The following is a 20,754-nucleotide window of genomic DNA, read 5'->3' as shown; positions in this document are numbered from 1 at the left end:
TAACCAGTTTGATTCCTTTTTAAATGAAAGTACCTCTTTCTTGAAGTTTACTACATGTACATCTCTTTATGAGACTGATTTTTTAGATGTCAAGTTAACAAGAGAAGGGCATGCGCTGCACACTCAGGTTTATAGGAAAGAATGTAGGAAGAACAACCTTTTATCATGTTCTAGTATGCATCCTACATATGTGTTCAAAAGTATTTTGAAAGGACAGGCTCTACGTACTTCTAGACTTACCAACAAAGACAGTACAATGTTCCAGCAAGCAGCCTTATTAAAAAAGAGTTTAGGGATAGAGGATATACTGAGGCTGAATGTGATGAACATTTACAAGGGAAGGTAGAGGTAAACTTTATTTTTCAGAATGGAATATGCCACTGGTTAACAGGATGGATGGTTACTGCAAAAAATAATGTAGGTTATGTCTACCTTATACCTCTGACAATAAGAAGTTATGGATATTATACATAAGAATTGACAATAAATAGTGGTATAGAGCAAGTTGTGGAGACATATCCTAAAGTTACTTATAAAAATTTGAAATCACTAAAATGTAGGCTTTGCCATAGAACTGGCATGTCAACCAGCAGAACTGTTTCTAAGAGACAAGGAGCATTTGGTTGTAGATATTGTCATTTTTGCAAGTATATTGCCAATAAGAACCTTTTTATACATCCCGATACAAATAAAGAATATATTTTTAGGCATTATGCTGATTGTTCAACTGCTAATGTTATCTATTTAGTCCAATGTGTTCAATGTTTTAAGTTGTATGTTGGCATGACTACTAGACCATTGAGGGACAGGATCAGGGAACATATATATTACAGCAATATTGGAGACACCAGAAGTGCTGTTGCCAAACATATTGTTGAAAAAGGTACCTTTCATAGATTTGTATTTTTCACCATAGAGATCTTGCCAAGCACTATAAAGTTGGAGAATAATAGGAACACACTTGAAAAGACTGAGCAAATATGGATTATTTTGCTACAAGCTGACAAGGGTATTGGTTTGAATGAAGCTTTGTCACTTAAACCATTCTTAAGGGACAGAAGGCTTAGTTATATTAGCTAACCTTCTCCCCCCCTTTTTAATACACTCTGTTTGCCTTGGCTGTTTGATATACATCTCTTCATAGTAGTTATAGGTGTGTCTGCCTGTATATATATATATATATATATATATATATATATATATATATATATATACATATTCCTTATATATTGTTTATTTATTTATTTATGCATACATTTTCTGTTTTTATTGTGTTTTCATATATATACATATATATATTTATGTTAGCAGCATTTAGCTATGATGTTTGGTTTTGTTTACATTTATTTTTCATATATTTTCTGTTTATGTGTTTGTTTTTTGAACATTTAAGTAGACTGATGAGTGTTCAAGTTTTTTATTTTAAACTTCTTATAAGGTTTATACTTAGTTAACTATATGGATGGTAGGACTGTTTCAGCCTTTGTTGACATAGTTCTGCATTAAATTTTCCAAAAGATCAGTATATTTGCAACAGCATGATGAAATAGTTTATATATGATGCATATTATGCTGGTTAAATATCTGTAATATATGTCTTATTTATTATATCAGAAATCAATTATATAAGTTGGGGTTGAAATATACTAAAATGTACTTATTTTGCTAAAGTGTTAGGTTTCTTTAAATCACTTGGTTTCCATAATTACTTAACTGGAGGGAAAAAGGTTGCTGGCAGTGATTTGTTTAATAGTGTTTAAAATGTTTAGGCTTGTGAAAGAATTTTATGTCTGATGAAGCATAGGAGTACTATGCAAAAGCTGTTACATTTTTTTTACTAAATAAATTGTTTGGTTTTATGCTGTGCATGTCCTTTGCCTGCTTGGATTTCTTGCATTATATTTTTGGAGTCTGGTCTGGACTTTATCTGGTGTAGTGGTTTTGTTTTTGCCAATAGCTGCATAATGTCCCATGTCTGGACATGAACAATGTTGAAATTCTTTTCAGCAATGGTTTCAGGGTTTTACATAAGGGATCATGAAACGCAGATTAAGGAGGCAGCCATTTGCAAAACATATTTTTTTTTGGGGAGGAAATTGACTACATGCTTAGTGGTTGTATGTGTTTCTATGTATTGTACACAGAACAAAGACACTTACCAACAAGATGGCCCTGTGGGAAATAATGACACTAAAATGGATATACAGGTCTGATAGTTGCCAAATGTGAGAAACATAAGAACTGCCAGAATTCTTATGCACAGGGTTATGCCATTGACTACTTAGCCTTTCCTATTGCTGTATCAATGGAACTGTTACTTGGGGAGTCGTTAGTGCAGTCTATGGCATTCACTACATGAAGGAAGTAGCTGATACTCTAGAAGCCATGTGCAGTACTGGCTGTCTTTGCTTCAGAAGTGTGGAACCATTTGTGCTCATTAACATCTACCAGCTCAACTTCAAGGAACTTACTGTGTACCCATGAGACAGGAGCCCGGAAAATATCCAATGTGGCTTCAGTTGTCCATTGAAGGATCCCCGATGTTAGGTTTGTAAGAGGTGTGACTGGAGCTTTTCTCCCTAGGAGAAAATAGGCCCTGTGGAGCCTAGTCGGACTTTCCCAGTCAACAAATGTTAAATAAAATAAAGTGTACATACATTGGTACCCACATGTATAGGAGGCACACATTTCCTGAGGTTCAACATATGAATAAGATATGCCAACCATTCTCTGGATGATAGCCCCAGCCACTCTGTAGTGATTCACTAACTGGCCATTTGTGAGGGAATGACAGTCTAAGTGCTTCCAATAACGTTTATGAGCCCCAAGTGTGCTAGGCCATGCAACTCAGTTAATACAACTAGCAACTAGAGCAATATAGTGCTGAAAAATGCAAACTGATGTGACTGCAACCATTTCTTCTGTCTGCTTGTCTGATGTTATTCAGCCTGCTTTTTTCCTTATATTGAGCCATGAAATAAAGCTGCCTGACAACTGCTCTGTTGATTATGACTCTTGATATTTTTTATTTGATTCATACACATATCTTTAGGCACTCATTCACTGGTACATTACCAGCTGCATCTTTTTAAGTACATATTTACAAGTGCTGAATATGGCACCATGCAAACCTACTCAGCTCGGGTCTATAAAATATGAGGACCCAGTCAGACCTGTCAACTGTCCCTGTTTTGTAGGGACACCCCTGAAGTTTCTCAAAGTTTTGCTCTATTCATCCTAAAATTGGAAATCATTTTGAGAATTAGATAATAGTGCCAACACTTAAAATGTCTCCTCAATTTGAGGCCTTTTTCTTAGTTATTTTTTACTTTGTTCCAAATTCTGTTGGTAAAAGCTGACAACTCTGCACCCAGTAAACCAAGCAAATGTCTTCTCTGTGCTATGCAACTTGACTGTGAATTGGTTACAATATCTATTTACTTTCTCAAATTGCTTTCCACATCATTCTGTTGAGTTTTTATTTATTTATTTGACATTTATTAACCGGGATAGTCCAAATGGGTCACAAGATCCGTTTTCAGCAGAGGCCCAGGGAGAAAAGCTCCACAATTTTAGAAAATTACTAGATTTACAAGCAAACTACAATATGTAAGTATGTAGTGAGTACATTGCTAGTTACATTTGTATATAAAGTTTATTAAGAACATAATTTCTGGCTATATTTTAATATCCATCTCATTAAAAATGCAACATCTTTAGACAAAGATATAAGAAGCAACATTTTACTTTACTTCCCTTCCATATTCAGACTTGGCACAGTGTAGCATATTTTCAAAACATGTCACAAATGTAAGGATGTAAGCAAGGTATATGACCAAATACTAACAGTTGGATGATTTGGTTATTTAAAGCAAGAAAGAAACACAAAAACGTAATCTTACTGCAAGGAGCATGGTCACAGAAAGCTAAAGAACTCTAAAATCCAGAAACCATCTTACTTTGCATCAGTAACACCCCAACATGCCCGAGGTTTACTGCTGCCTAGCATCTCTACTCCTTACCATGCGTAGCATAGCAGCCCAAGCTGCTGGAAACAGGGCCATTTTCTATACTGCACCTGTAGTTGTATAACATTTTGCGTTTGGCACTAATAGAGAAATTGAGCACATGTGTACCAATAATGTTCTCATGTTGCACACAGCAGACTTTAATTTTAGTTATTCACAACATGAACTTTATTTTCTTCTCAGAATCATGCAAATGCTTGGAAAAGGTATGTGTCTGGTTGTAATTAGTTATAAAGTGACATAAACGTTGCTTTAATCAAGTGGTTTCCTGTATTTCCACTGACCAAGTAAAGCTGCATTGTTTTTCTTCCTTCTCCACATGCTTTTTCATTACCTCTCAGATCTGTGCACACTGTGTAGAAGTCCATTTTTTTTATTACTGATATTTTAATCTGTTCATCAGTCACGATTACTGTGCTGTTTTAAATGCATTGACTTAATATGGAGCTCTTGTTCTGTGAATAGAATATGCTGAGTAAATAATTACTCATGCTTTCCACCATCTGCTTCTCTTCTTTAACAAAGTTCCAATTTCATTCCTGAGTACATTTTGCAGGAACAGCTCACTTCGTAGTCAGAATAATTAATTAAGGATTTAGAACTATGTTTAGTAAACAATACTAACTGAAATGTTTCTTTTCCTGACAAAAAAATAATAACCCTTGAGAGTGCCTTGTGTGTTTTCCTCTAAAGACATTTACATGTGTTACAGGTATGTACAGTCTCATTTTCTTTTCATTTTTTCTGCTTAGACATTCTATTATGTTTAGTTTCTAGGTCTATGTCTATGGATTATGGAATTTAAGAATTATCTTAAAAAAAATAAAATCATTTCAGTACTGTTCTGTTACATCATAGTTCATCTAGCCATGGCTGTTCTGTTACATCATAGTTCATCTAGCCAAGAATGTTCTGTTACATCATAGTTCATCTAGCTAGGATCTCCTACCATGGTAAAATGCATTCCTTCTTTTACTACGTTATTCATGTATGTTTATAACTACCACCTCCCTCTTCAAACCTGCCAGCTCATGGATCCACTCTATAGTTTCTTAGACAAAAGTTTCACTCCAATTTGGAACACTTGAGTAAACGTACTTCACCAGGGGGCAGGAGCTGATCATAGGGGGCCACCACCTGGAAAACCCCGGAGAGTATTTGATCCCCTTTCTACTGTATCTTGCAATATGGGTTTCTTTCATCTCAGTAGCTTTAGGGTGTGATGACTTCACTTCCCATAAGTCTGTGGCTGCTGGAATTTATTGTATATACCTACCCTGGAGAACTGCATGGCAGTCCCTGGTAAAACTTCGTCCTCAGCAGATGCAGTTGGTATTTTATTTTTTAGGCATAACTCATATTCTCTGCTGCAGGTAGTGAACATGGTTGCCATACCAGGCTTTCATGTGTACTTCATACATGCTCTTGCAGCTACTGTATGCATACACACATTACAGCCCTTTATGCTGCCTATGAATGCTGTGGACACTGTCTGCTTGCATGGAATATGACTGAAACAGTAGGCCTGTCAGCCTCTCTCCCCCTCCCCAGTGGACGAGGCTGTGTCAGCTACTCCCTCCTGCCAAATTTTGTAGCACCTAGGTCGCTAACTGATCTTGGACCATCTGGGTTACAGACAGGGCAACCCTCTGCACCATAGATCTGGTTATCTTTATTGCAGTTCTAACTTAGTCATTAAATGGAATGACACTGTGACATTTTGCTTTTAGCAGCTTATTTATCTTGGTGTTAATAATTTGGTAATCTCCCCATATTTTGCTTAATATGAGTAAAGGATGTGTTCCTTAATTTACTAGCATTATAGTACTCCTGAATAGTATTAATAACAGCTAGATATATCTGTGTATCTGTATCCACAATTGCCCTGCCTTTAATACTGACTACCTTAATGGTGTATGCATCATCTTCTTTCCCATGCCTTCAGAAACACAGCAGACACACGCACACACACACAAAGTATAACCAATAGTGAAAATACAAATTCTTTTTCATACCCTTGGCACTAAGTTAGCACAAGCACTGTCACTTGTACAGCAACTTATTTGATGGATCTGAATGCTGATATGACTTTATAACAGCATTGCTTAGAATACTGTCACTGCATCATAATACTAAAAAAACTCAATATAGTCAGCTATACAATTACTATTTCGATGCAAGAATGTTGCTATGTAGTTCACAGGTTCAATATGAAAGTTATTTTTGAAATAAAGTAGTTATTTAGAGTTAGAATATTCTCACAAAATATTTAGTAGCCAGATAATTGACGGGATGGGGTCATTTTAGTCTGCGTGTTGATATCATGATATTATAATAATACAGGCTTTAAGGTTGGACAAGTGCTGGGGTTGCAATGCATGCTGGAAGGCATAGCATGATGTGGTTTTAGGTAAGCCAGGAACATTTTTTTCATACCTGTGGGTACTAATTTAGGGCTAAGCGAACTGAAATCCTTGTGTTCTTTTGTATTCTGATTGGACAATTAGTTTTATAAAGACTGTAACTGATTTTAAATCGGACAAAGAAGACAAGGAAGAAGAAATATTGTGCAAAGAGTAAATTAAAGAAAATAGTCTGACAGTTGGAATTGCAAAACACTTTCTCTTCATTTAATGTTTACTCTCCTTATCAGATGAGCTAGGCAGCTTAGTTTTTCCTAGTTGTTATAAGGTGACAACTGTAATGGTTAAATTGTTCTGTTTTTCTGATTGTTATTGTATGCAAAAAATGTTGAAACAGCTAATGTAAAGGACTGGTAAGGTATGGGAACAGAAATAGTATTGGCATTGCTTACTGGATCATGCTTTATTTGTTAATGAAGGTCCTTTGTTATTATAAATGGTGAATTAAGATGGCTATGCTAACATTTACATGTGTTGGCATGCTGGGATAAGCTTTAAAGAATATTATTCTTCACAAACTTCTCTGTAGAAAGCTAGGTCAGTTGATTGTTTAAACTGTCATAAGGCAATACATTTCAGAGGTGAGAAAAAGAATGTGCATGCCATTTTGAACTTAAGACAGAAGGTATACTGCAGTTTATGTAAAATAAAAAAAAAATACTGTGGGACTTTTTTGAAAGTAACCTGCTTGGGGCCAATACAATTGGTATTTTTATGAGAAAGAAGTTGCTCAGGACTTATTTTTGTAGCATATTGAATGCACATGGGTGCTTTATTGAAAAACAAGGTGCTAGTGAGGTCAAAAGTGGTAAGAATTGGAAATATTCAGAAGCTGACTGATAGCTTACAGAGAAATTAGGTGGTGTGGTAGTTTTTATGAACTTTGTTACATGTTTTTTTTTTTGCTATGTGGCTTGAGTCATTATCTCAATGTATGTTTTTAGAGGAATGTGTTCATAAAAATTTAAGTATGACATAGGTGTTGATTGTGTCCAAATGGGTGATGTGGAAAAGTTTGTAAACAGGGGGCTTTTGAGCATTTTAAATGCGACAGCTGGTCTTAAAGACACTGAACACTTTCTAGGCATTCTAGGAGATTTTTGCAGAAATCATAGGCCATTTCAATCTGATGTTTTATTGGTTACAATGGACATTTGTACTTTATTTATGATAATACCCCATGATTTTAGGATTGATTCTATGAAATGTTTTTTGAAAAATAATACTGACTATTCTTCTATGCATATTGAACTGTTAGGCACGTTGTTAGAACTGGTTTTGGAAAACAATTTGTTTATGTTTAAGGAGACCATTTACATGCAGAATCTTGGAGTAGCTATGGGGACCCCCTACATGAACAGTTATGCCAGCCTGGTGTTGGCAGACTGGGAGAGCAGGGTGGTCCTTTCACAGCATACATTAGTCCACACTTGCTACATTACAAAAGATTTGCAGATGATATCTTTGTTCTGTGGCGAGGTACACATGTGCAACTGCAACAGTTTGTAGAATATCTTGAATGAAGTAATGACTGCTTCAGATTTACTTTGAATTTTTCTAACATTCTATTGATTTTTTAGATACTAAGGTTGCTTTGATGAATGGTATGATTCATAGTTCTTTATTTAGGAAAAATTGTAGAAAGAATGCATTGTTGCATCACACCTGTATAAGCATGTTTTTAATAATATAGCTAAAGGGCAGTTTTTAAGAATGTCTAGAGTCCACACTGAAGATCAAGATTATCAGGGAGCATCTTTGGAGCTGAAAAATGAGATAATGAAGAGAGGATATAATTAGAATGACCTAAGTAGAGTTATGTTATAGGTTAAAGGCCTGTGTGATACAACAGGGAAGCCATTTTGTCATAGGACAGCTCATGATTCTGATATAAGGGTGACACATGGGAGATCGAATAGAAATGTTTTTAGACTATCCCTCACCTATAGTAGTAACATCTTTAAAGCATGTGAGATTATATATAAATAAATATTTGCCTATTTTGGCATCTAATGATTAGATAAGAGCTATAGTAGGTGATAGACCCTGTTATACATTTAAAAACAACCTTTCTTTGAAAAGGCAGCTCTGTTATACCACTAACGGTAATACCAGGGTGATTTCAAATAGGCATGGTGCATTTCCATGCAGAAATTGCAGGGCCTGTTCATTTGTTTCAAAGAGAGTTACCTTCGTGCATCCCTCTACCAATGGTATATATTTTTTCAACTTGTATGCAGACTGTAGATCTAAGAATTTAGTTTATTTAGCTAGCTGTAGATCATGTGCCTCTTTCTATATTGGTAAGACTACCAGAATGCTAAAAGAACGTATTATGCAACATCTGGGTGACATCAGGAAAATTAATCTCTTTAATGCTTTAGCTAAGCACATATGCAATAATGAAGGGCACATGTTTGAATTTACAGTACTGCAATTGATATCAGATAATAAGGGGGAGGGGTGATATTAACAATAGAGTAGAGCTAGCTGAAATGCAGTGGATAGCAAGAATGCAAGCAAATAAATCACCAGGAATTAATGCTACTATGCCTTTAAAGCCATTTCTTAAGAAACGTAGAACAAATCAGTGATTTAATTGTTTTATTGATTAGCTTTTATTGGTTGTTTTATTATTGCTAAGATATTTAAACTTGGAGGCAATGTTTGTCTGTTATATGGATCTGAAGAAGCACTTTGTGTGAAAGCGGTTATCCTGTCATATTTTTAATAAACTACGTATGCTTTTAGCTATGGTGGTCACTTGGAGTTTTTGGTTTTTACAATTGCAGTTTATGTAAAATAAAAAAAATACTGTGGGACTTTTTTGAAAGTAACCTGTTTGGGGCCTATACAATTGGTATTTTTGTGAGAAAGAAGTTGCTCAGGACTTATTTTTGTAGCATATTGAAAGCACAGGGTGCTTTATTGAAAAACAAGGTGCTAGTGAGGTCAAAAGTGGTAAGAATTGGAAACATTCAGAAGCTGACTGATAGCTTACAAAGTGATTAGGTGGTGTGGTAGTTTTTATGGACTTTATTATTTGAACAAACAAGCGACTTAGAAACACTATTGCAAAGCTGTGCATAAAACCAGGGAAAGGGAATGTATACAGTTCCTGATGAGATATAGTTGTTACATGTTTTTTTTTTGCTAAGTGGTTTGAGTCATTATCTCAATGTATGTTTTTAGAGGAATGTGTTCATAAAAATTTCAGTATGACTAAGGAGTTGATCGTCTCCAAATGGGTAATATGAAAAAGTTTGTAAAGAGGAGGCTTTTGAGCATTTTAAATGTGCAGTATTTTTTGTAAGGATTTTTCAGATAAGTTGCAAAATTTGTACCAGAAGGTGTGTATCATGCAAGTGTTTAGTGTGCCAAATAGGAATATATGGGGAAACTTAATAGTTGTTAAGGATTTCTTTCTGTAGAAAACATACGTGTCAGTGTTATATTGTGGTTTTAATTCAAGAAAAGATTTAAAAAACTGCAATTTATTTCAACAAACATAAGCAACAAATACAACATAGAGACTGCTCATATCCAACTATAGCTAAGTTATCTACTATGTAACAAAATAATAAAAAATAATAATGAGGACAAAATAAAATTATAAGTTTAGTGGATATAAACAGTTCAGAATGTTCTGTAGTGATGTTCTTCCATGTGAACCATTTCAATACTGCCTTCATTTTCAATGAGGACTCAGTTACTGACAATTCCATATTGGAAATTTCATTCATTGAAGCTGAAAAATCCTTGAAAGTAGGAGGGAGGTCAGTCTTCCATTTCTTTGCTGCAATGAAAAACAAATTTAGTAACCTGAACATAGCTGAGCCCAAGGGGAAAACAGATAAATCACCTAGAAGAAAGTCACTCATTAACTGTTACTATACCTGGCCTTATTTTCTCACAGATCTCATGCAGAACCTTTTTAAAATGATTTAAGTAGGAGCATCTCCAGAGCACATGCACCCAATCACATATGTCCCTTGTGGTCAATGCCAATAAAGAAGGAATGCATTACAAAACATCCAAAACACTATTTCAAGGTGTATAAAACATGTAAACTGGCACTGCCAGCCAGAAAAGTGAAGCTTTTATGAATGGGTGTCATATTATAGAATTAGTAATAAATCATTCCAAATGGGCCCGTTGAGTTCCACATTGAGATCATGCTTACGCAATATCCTACATTTTTCGGTAAGACTAAATCTTGGAGTCAGCCAATATATTTGAAAGTGTTTTTGCAAAACACATAGTTAAAATGGTGAGGTTTATTGACGATGTTCTGATAATATGGGATGGTACTATTGATGAACTAAATGAATTTTTAAAATATGGTAACAATATATGTTCCTATATAAAGTTCACACATAGTTTTAATGCTGAGAAAATTAATTTTTTAGATCTAATGATTTATAAAAATGATGGTAAACTTGTTTAAAAGATTTATAAAAAAGAATTTCAAAATAATATGTATTTACATTATTCAAGGTTACATCCTAAAAAGACCAAATTTAACATTGTCAAAGGCCAAATAAAAAGGATTAGTAATCTAACAAAAGATGATGACATTTTCAATTTTGAGGCTGAAAATTTTTGCAAAAGAATGATAACCAGAGGTTACCCACAAGAGATGGTAGATAAGGTATTGGCTGAGGAAACTATTAAAAGAAAGAATACTACTACTGAAAAATTAGAGAATAAGATCACAGTAGATTATACTATAGCTCTAGCATTGCAAAATAGTCTGATTCCAACAGTATTAAAGGAATAGTTAGAAGAAATTGGGGCATTCTCAAAGGAAATAGAGAAATTATAGAAAAAATAGGAGATGAACCTAGATTTGTGCAAAAAAGAGCAAAAAACTTCAGAGATTTTTTCCAAAGCAAGTTAAATAAAAATAGAGTAGTTGAAGAGAGAAAAGGAATGGTCAAATGCTATAATTGTAATTACTGTCAGTATTTATATACGGGCAGTAATGAAATTACACTCTGTAAATTACTAGTACAGGTTCCAGGTTGATTTACATGCAAATCTAAGAATGTTGTTTATTTATTAATATGTTTAGAATGTAGTTCATTTTATGTTGGAAGAACTAAAAGAGAGTTATACAGAAGAATTTATGAGCACCATTATGCTATAATCAAAGGTGACAACAAGAATGCTATGGGGAAGCATTATGCTGAAAATAAATGTAAAATTAACTTTAAGTGTTTGGTTTTAGATTCAGTGCATCCTAGTGTTAAAACAATAAATACAGAAGAGGAATTAGGATGGCTTGAATACTGTTGGCAGATTAGGTTAAATGCTTGTTTTCCCCCCAGGGCTTAATAATAGGGAAGAATTCAAAATATATTTAAAAGGGAAGGGAATGAAACATTAAGGAAGGTTCATAGAAGTATGTGCTCGTATTTTTATTGTGAACTGCTGTTTTAAATAGCTATTGAAGCTTTTAATTGTTAATTGTCAACTGACTACTATTTTAGTATTTAAATTGAGTTTTTATGGTTATAGCCATTAGTCTGAAGAAGTCTCCATTGTAGGAGATGAAAGCGCTTACTTTTGGCTTCAAGTATTGTTTCTATCTGTGGAATTAAACTGAACTTTTATTTCTCCGTGCTGACATTGTGTTCTTTGTTTGTGGATATTTCTAGTTAATAGCATGCTGCTGTGTTTTGGTTTAAGACTAAATCTAGGAATAATGAATATTTTATAAAATAAATTAGTTCTATCCCTCTTTCTGTTTATGCATTTCTAGCATCAATTAACCATATAACCCAACATGACCAATTCTCTTTTGCAATAGGTAAAAATTTATTTATTAGTTTAGAATATGTATCAATTATTCCATGAGTAGTTTTATGTTTTGAACTAAAGTCTCCTCAGGTCTGAAGGTGATTCCCATCTACATTTGGTCCCAGTAAAGTAAATTTGGGCAAAACTTGAACTCCCTGACTGTAAATTCAGTCCATGCTCCCCCCAAAATTGAGAGCTTTTAATCAGATTTAATTTAATTGGAAGAATGTCTACAGGCAAATTCAGAGTTGTAGTATTTTTGAAACTTGCTTTCACTGACACTATTAGTGCTAGCAAGATCTTTAAGGAACCCCAGATATGGTTATCCTCTTTGCATATACTTTCTCAAAAATTCAAGGTATCCTCCACAAAGTATTAGACAAAATATTGCACAAAGAGCCTGCTTATTTAGGTTACTAAATTACTAAAATACCTTTATTCTGGAGGCCAGTGCAAATAGTTCCATATCAAGCAGATTTTAGACTCCTTTTGGAAGAAGGGGGTAAGATATTACCACTGCAACCTTAGTTTCTCCCCAGCCCACATAAAATCCCTGACAGAAGGTTTCAACCTAACTCAGCGGGGACAGGTGATTTTCCTGATATGCATAAACAACCAATGGGAGTAACACCAGGTAATTGCTAAAACTCTCTACGTTATATATATATATATATATATATATATATATATATATATATGGGTCTACTTTCATAGACCGAAGCGCCACGTCACCGACACCCGGAAGACCGAGATGGAACGACCGAACAGGTAGGATACCGAAAACGTGATATCCCGACGGCTGAGAGACCGACAACGGCAGCATGTAAGCGCGATACGGTAAGTGTGTGAAAGTGAAAGATGTAGTATTGGGGAGCGGACAGGTAAGTGTACGATAGTGAGGGATTTTAGGATAGGGTGTGGGAAAGGTGAGTGTGCGGTGGTGTCGGACTAAGAGTTCCGGTGAGGTAAGTGTGTGGAAGTGACGTAGAGCAGTGTAGGGTAGTGTTAAGTGTGTCAGGGTTAGAATGCGGGTGGAGTGAGTGTGTGATAGTGACGGGCTGAATGTTTTAGGGTGGGTTAAGTGAGTTAGGGTTAGGGTGCAGGTAGGGTAAGTGTGCGGTAGTGACGGTGTTGAGGTTTAGGGGTGGGTTAAGTGAGTTAGGGTTAGGGTGCAGGTAGGGTGAGTGTGCGATAGTGACGGTGTTGAGGTTTAGGGGTGTGTTAAGTGAGTTAGGGTTAGGGTGCGGGTTGGGTAAGTGTGCGGTAGTGTCGGACGTTAGGGTTAGGGTTTAGGTTAAGGTTAGTGGATATGTTGTTGTGTGCAATGTGTAGTTGGCGTTTTTTGTGTCGGTGTTGTGGTGTTCGGTATGTTGAGTTGTTGGTGTGGTGTGTTTTCGGTTGTTTGGGGTCGGTAACATGTGTGTCGGTGATTCGTACGTTCGGTCTATGAAAGTAGACCCATATATATATATATATATATATATATATATATATATATATATATATATATATCAAGAAAGTTTCAGTCCTGACAATATTTCTTAATTTTCCCCAAAATAACTTTATAAATGTCTACTAGGGATTCTTCCAGTTTAGGTCCTACTTGTAGCCCCAAATAGGTAACAGAGCTGGTGTTTTTTAAGAAAGGATATTCTGACAAAATTCTAAGTGAGGGCTTATAATTAATTCTGACCACCTTAGGTTTGCTGATGTTGATCCTATAACCAGAGATTTTGTCAGAAAGAGGGTAAACTCCTGAAATAAGAGACATCAAGTTCTCTTCAGGATCTAGCAGGAAAACCTAAAGGTCATCAGCATACTGGCTTAGCTTATGCATAGCCCCTCCAATTTATAGTTTACCAATCTAGATTGCCTTAAGTGAGACACCAAAGATTCAAGAAATATAACAAACACAAGTGGGGACAGTGGACAACCTTGTCTAGCCCCCTTGCCAGTCTTAACCCAGTCACTCCAATGGATCTCAGGAAGTTTGCACTGTAACTTCCAATGGGCGGAGCCTAAGCCTTTTGACAGAATCAAATGATGTCCTCACATTTCAAACAAATGTTCATATCTCTGGAACCATAGAGGTTATGAAAAAAGTATAAATGACAAACTCTTAGGCACAAACTATTTTTATTGTGGTAGTATTCTTCAGGTTCTTGGTCTTAAACTGAATTGTCTAAGTCACAGTAAACACAATAACTATTACATTTGTAATATTTTGTAAACAACTTAAATATCTCAACAACCACTCAACAACCACTCAGGTTCCACACATACTGTCAGCAACATTTTATTCATCTAGCTAAGAGCTTTCATATGGGACTAAAGAGTTCTGTCTGTGTTACTTGTTTGTTGAGATATTTAGAAAAAAATGTGAAAATTATATCTATGTAAATTAATATCATAAAAACAACAGTTAATATCTATTTACCTGCACTGGACACAGGTCAAATATTAATGCGGTTGAGTTTGCCATTGTGTAAGCTTTACAATGACATTTTTAAAACCTTGTACATAAGATGGGTTTGGAATGATTGATGCAGATATGAACAAGCAATATTTGACACCTAGAGGCAGATGCACCTGGAGGCATTACTCAGATGTAATGAGTTAAAAGTCATTGAGAGTGAGAGTGAGAAATTCAACTTTAAATGGGCAGTATACCCTAAATATAACTTCTGTAAATTCAAGGTATTCTCTATTAATGAACAAGTCCTAGTAGGAAAATAAAAGTAGTTCTACTCAGCCAGTAAACATTTTGATATGGATGTGCAATTGTTTGTATGCACCTGGAAGGCCTTTTTTTGCTAAAATCACCATGAATAATTTATAATCATGGTTCAAAATGGAACTCAGTCTCTAGGAGGATGGAGGAAGATGGGTCCTTTCCTGGTTTAGGAATTAATATTATGATGGCTTCCTTCCATGTAGCCAGGGGAGCTACAAGGTAATAGCATGAAGGAAGATCCAGATATCATAAACTTTAACAAGAAAAACTGGAACTGAAATGGCAAAGTACTGATAATTTGACTTAAAATTCAAAACACTCTCCACAGGAACCAAACTAGGAGCAAACACCAACAAATCAGAAGTAATTATAGTTTAGTACTTTTGTTCTTTATTAGAACTTCATCAGAACTAGCAATACACCCACTAAATCAATTGTCAAACATAGTATGAGTGAACAAATAACATTTTCTATGCCTCTTGGTACTTAGAAGTGTAATGTTTGTTAACTATTGTAGATTTATAAATGAAGGCATAAGTGTGAAGTTAAGATGTTTGAATACCTGCAACTCAAGAAGGAGTAGTTTATTTAGCTGCATGTTGTTCCTACAAGGCTTTCTGTGTGAATAAAACCACAAGGAAGCTTTCACAGAGAATATACAAACATGTTTTATTAATTAAAAACAGTTTACAGTAACAGGTTGAGAAAGCATGTTACTAATTGTAACAACATTAAAAAAGTTTCATTTTTATGTGTTAGAGTTTGTGGTTAGGAAATTTTAATGGTGACATAAATAACATTTTAGAATGTAAGGAAGTCAAATGCCACATAGCATTAAGTGAAGATAAGTTGCCTGGACGTAATGAGTCCATTAACATTAAATGTTTATTAAGGGCACAAAGGTTATATAAAAATATATTGGTATAAATAATTACAAATGTATATAACATGTTTTAACTTTTAAATTTGAATTACAGAAATGTAGAAATATTTTATTTTTGGTGATGTATCATTTTGTGGACAGGGAAGTGATGTCATCTTGTCAAATCACTTGATTTGTAACTAATATATTTTATTGATGATGTAACATCCTGTGGAAAGGGAAGTGATATCATTTTGTTAAATCACATGATTTGTTAGTATCATATTTAATGCTAAGGAATGGAATTATTGTTAGTTGTAATGACATTCTACTAAAGAACAAAAATGACAAACTACAATTTCCCTCTGGTTTGTTGGTGTTTGGTCCTAGTTTGGTTCCTGTGGAGAGTGTTGTTTCAAAATAAAATAAACTTTATAACAGAGCCTCAGGTTAGGAATGTGGTGTCAGGTAACTACCAGAGGAAAGAGTAATAAACATAGAAAGCTAATATAAAAATAATTTGACACAGCAGCACCATGAGTGGAAGACAAAAAAAGTGGACTTTTATATAGATTGACTGTATGAGTAGGATATGTAAGGTACATATAAGGAAGCAAACAATAAGATGGAGGTAAGGGAAAATGGAAGATGTTAGCTCCTGTGCTCAATTTATATGAGTCCAATGCTCCTTTAAGAGTATGCCGGAAAAGATTAAGTACTAGATGAGTGTAGTAAACAAGACAGTAGGCCAAATCCAGTAGGACTAGAATCAAACCTCTCAGAGGCTAGGGGCTACCTGAATGTGACCCCAGAAAAGGATGAGTCAGGGAATGAGCAGAGAAAACAGTGGGATAACTAACAGTCAGGGAGTAAAGGTGAGTGTAGTAATAAACATATGGTTGTAAGAGCTGTAGTTGATGTAGCAGAGGCCCAATAGTTAGTAGGACAATTGCAGTGCAAGCAGTACCTTGTAAATATTCAGGTGCAAAGCCCAAAGTACAGTGTATGAAATCTGGCAGCTAGGCAGTTTACAGGTAGAAGGGAAGGATAACAGAATTTAAGTTGTACCCAAAAGAAAATGGGTTAGTGGGAGGAAGGATCAAACTGAAGAAACAGATGAGGTAAAGGTGTTTACTTGGCCTATTTTTTTTCCTGTTGTCATGGGTCCTTTAATTATAGAACAAGTAACACACTAATTGTCCATGAAATTCAGTTGATTATGCAGAAACATTCTGTGGTTTTAACACAGATAATATGTTTTTTAATAGCCAGAAAGGGTCAGTAAAGAGATGAAAAGGAGCATGTGCCGCTCCTCACATGCAAATAAGCGAAAAGAGCAGATCTGTGTTAAAAAGCATGGAAAAGCAGATGTAAGGGAATGGGAAATTACATTTGTACACATACGCTTTTTATGCCGGAAGGTCAGCATAATGTAATTGTGGGGATAAATTACTTGCTGAAGAGAAGGTTTAAGTGTGGACACAAGTAGCCTTGATTAAGAAAAACATATTTGTAAAAGTGTTTTCCTTTATCTTTTTGTATATGTTTTCACAGTCTTTAACATTCAATCCTCTAGATTTATACACATTTTAGAATATATTTTTCTCAACATTTAGCTCTTGATCTCTTTTTCTTCCTGCAATCTTTTTCCTACTGTTCTACAGCTGTGTACCCTAATTTCTTCTATTGCAACTCCCCTTTTTATTACTTTTCCTGCTTTCACAACTATTTGTCATATTCACGTAGATGCCTAGTCTAAGTTAAATCTGTAATCACTATATTTCAGATATTGTTTGTATTCGCAAAGGGTCTGCTATAATCTCTTTATATGTTTTTGTCTCCCTAAATATGTTTTTGGAGCTTTTCTCCCCAGGCCTCTGCTGAAGAAGGATCTTGCAGGACTCAATTAGAACTTCACAGGTACTAAATGCAAATAAGTAAATAAGCATCTCTGTCTGTCTGTCTGTCTGTCTCATTAGAGTATTGTCACTACAGTGCATTTATTTTTCACTTGGAGGTATGGTTAACAGCATAGAAAAGTGTTTTATTTATTTATCAGGAGAAAAAAAAAGGATTAAATAAAAAAAAAACTGCCAGTTTCTAGACTTAATGTAGAATGTATGATAAGTCAAAGCAGGAGCTGAGAAGGAGAGAATTTGAAGTATGTGATGAAAAATTATCTAGAAGGAAGGAAAGAGACTTGTAATGTGCCACATACTACAGTTACCTGAGTACACAGTGTAAGGTAGCACTGATGTCATGGAAACAGAAGGTGAAGGTGAGATGAAAACTTGTAAAATATAAACATTGCTGTTCTGATTGTGTACTCTTGCTTGTTGCATGACAGGGTAAAGAGAAATACTTAGCAACGATGATAGTACAAGAGCCTGAGTTTATCTAAATAGTAGTATAAATAAATATGTTAAAAAAGTAACAGGTGTGAAAAAATAATTTTCATAATGGAATGAATGTAATATATTGTTACTTAAGTTAGTTACAATGGACAAGTGGAGACACAGTGGCATTTTCTTGTCTTTTGTTTTTATGTTGAAGTTTCTGGGTGATGTAACAAGGATGACTTCATGCTTTACAGTGATTTGTTTACCTACATTTACATTTCACAGTTACAGACAGTAATGATTTATTTTGTCACCCTTCAAAGTAGAATGTTTTGAGACTATTATGTATGTTCCATGGACTTCAAGATGTATGTTCTAATTAGCCTTGTGGTGTTTTGGGAGAAATGCTGATAATGGCCCAGGTGGCCTGAGTTCGATCAGTAGCTTGGGAGCTTAACATACAGGCAAACCACCATGGGTAATCCTTGGGAGAGGTCAGGGATATGTGGGGCATGCTGTCTACACGGCTAGGATCTTATCTTTGGACAAGTCATATGTGGAGGCATGGATGATGCACTATAAGCCTCTCGCATACTATCCACTCAGACTGCATGAGTGTATGCAGGTTGGGGATTAGGTCTTAAAAGGGGAAAAACACTCCTTCAGCAGCAGTATAATGTTGCCCCAGGTTGAGTCGATTTGTCTTCTCACTGGCCCTAAACATAGTCATAGTGAGCCTGGGATAAGGTAAAGTTAGGTTCAGTAGACCTGGTAGAGGAGGAAAGGCAATGGGAGCAGCAAAAAAAAGATATACGTTTACTTGTCATATGGGACATTTATTGCTTTTGATACTTTCAGAAAATGAAAACCAAGTTGCAAACAATGTTTTACAATTGTTTTACAAAAGTATGCAGAGAGTGAAGAATATTAATGTATGATTGGCTACTGCTTTGTATTCCCACCATATAACATTACACTGACAGCACTTAACCCTCTAGAGCCAGAGCTGCTGTACAACCTTTGCATGTTGCTTTAGGAGTAACATTGTGTGCCTTCAAAGATATAAGCATATGTGCTTCTGTGCACCAGCATGGGCTAGGCTGTTCATAAGCAGCGCGCACAGCTACATAAGTGTATTCCCTGCACTATGTTTAGCGCTCTGATGTTCATGGCCACGATGCAATACATGGATTGTAGTAATGAAGAATGACGTTCACATCTGTGAATGGTGTACAGGAGTACATAATGTTGTGGTATACTATATGCACCAGTACACCGGGGAGGGATGCAGTACGTAACACGATAATGTGGCACTGTGTAGCAGAGAGGGAACCACTTTATTACTTTTTCATTATCCATTTCTCAGATCACTTGCTGAGGTTGGCATTACTGTCTGTGAACAAACATCACTGAGCCCCATGTAGTGTCATGTTAGAGAAGTTAGTGCTACTTCTGTTCCTCAGAATGATAAAAGATATTACACATACACCCTTAACATTGCTTAATACTACTATTAGAATAATTTCAAATACTCATTCAGCAACACTTGTAACTTTTGGTGCAGTTCATAGACGTACACAATTGTGTAAGGCTGATATACTATAAAACTCACATACCGTGCCTTATGCAGTTCAAAACAATCCGCCATACCCTTCTGTATGCTATGGAGTAGGGGTATATAGAGCTACATACTTGGATGACAAGGTATGCATTTGGCATGAACATGGGGATCTCCAGCATAGTCCATGATTCATCAACAAGTGAATGGGGTACTATACTGTAGAGTAGGAAAGGGAAGTTATGAGGAAGGAGTTTTGGCAGCACTCTGCAAACACAGTAGTGTATCACCCCTCCACTAAAAATGGTGACGGTTTGTTCAGTATAAAAAAGATGAGCAACAACTTTACAATGAAATCAAATGACACTCAATGTGAGTACAGGAAAATGAAACATAAGGGATGCAAAGGCACATCCTATTGCACACAAGTCACTGCCAAAACCATATGTGCTCTACTCCAACTATGTGACACAGTCATGCTCCCTCCAATGAAAGCAGCTGCTGTACCAGAGTCCTTCATTAGCATAGTATGCTAATGACTCAAATCTAGTCTTGACAACAAGGCCCAAAGGTTATATGAATCAGACAAAGCCATGACTGGAGGGGCCCATGGACATAAACAGTAAACTGTGCTGCCATCCCTCCCACTACCACTACAGAAGCTGAAGAGCAGGTTAACCAGGATGAGCTGGTGGGGTTTTGGCATTTGGGTATTTCTGTGTCTTTGTGTGTGTGTGTGTGTGTGTGTGTGTGTGTGTGTGTGTGTGTGTGTGTGTGTGTGTGTGTGTGTGTTTTTATCAGAGGTGTAGTTATGGAAGGGCAAAGGGGCACTCATTTTAGTGCAAGGTGTTAGGGGACTCCGTCTAAAAATGCTGATCAGTTGCTAGTACAGTACTGTCATTTAGATATGAATGTCAATACTGCATCTGCAGTCAAGCTGCAGCTCTTCCTTGCTTTGTGTATGGTATTTAGCTGTAGAAAGCAGTATGAAGTGGTTTGCTGCAGTTT

Source organism: Protopterus annectens, chromosome 3.part1 (assembly GCF_019279795.1).
Source record: "Protopterus annectens isolate FY-2018-M chromosome 3.part1, PAN1.0, whole genome shotgun sequence".
NCBI classification, from domain to species: Eukaryota; Metazoa; Chordata; order Ceratodontiformes; family Protopteridae; genus Protopterus; species Protopterus annectens.
This window is presented reverse-complemented; position numbering follows the sequence as displayed.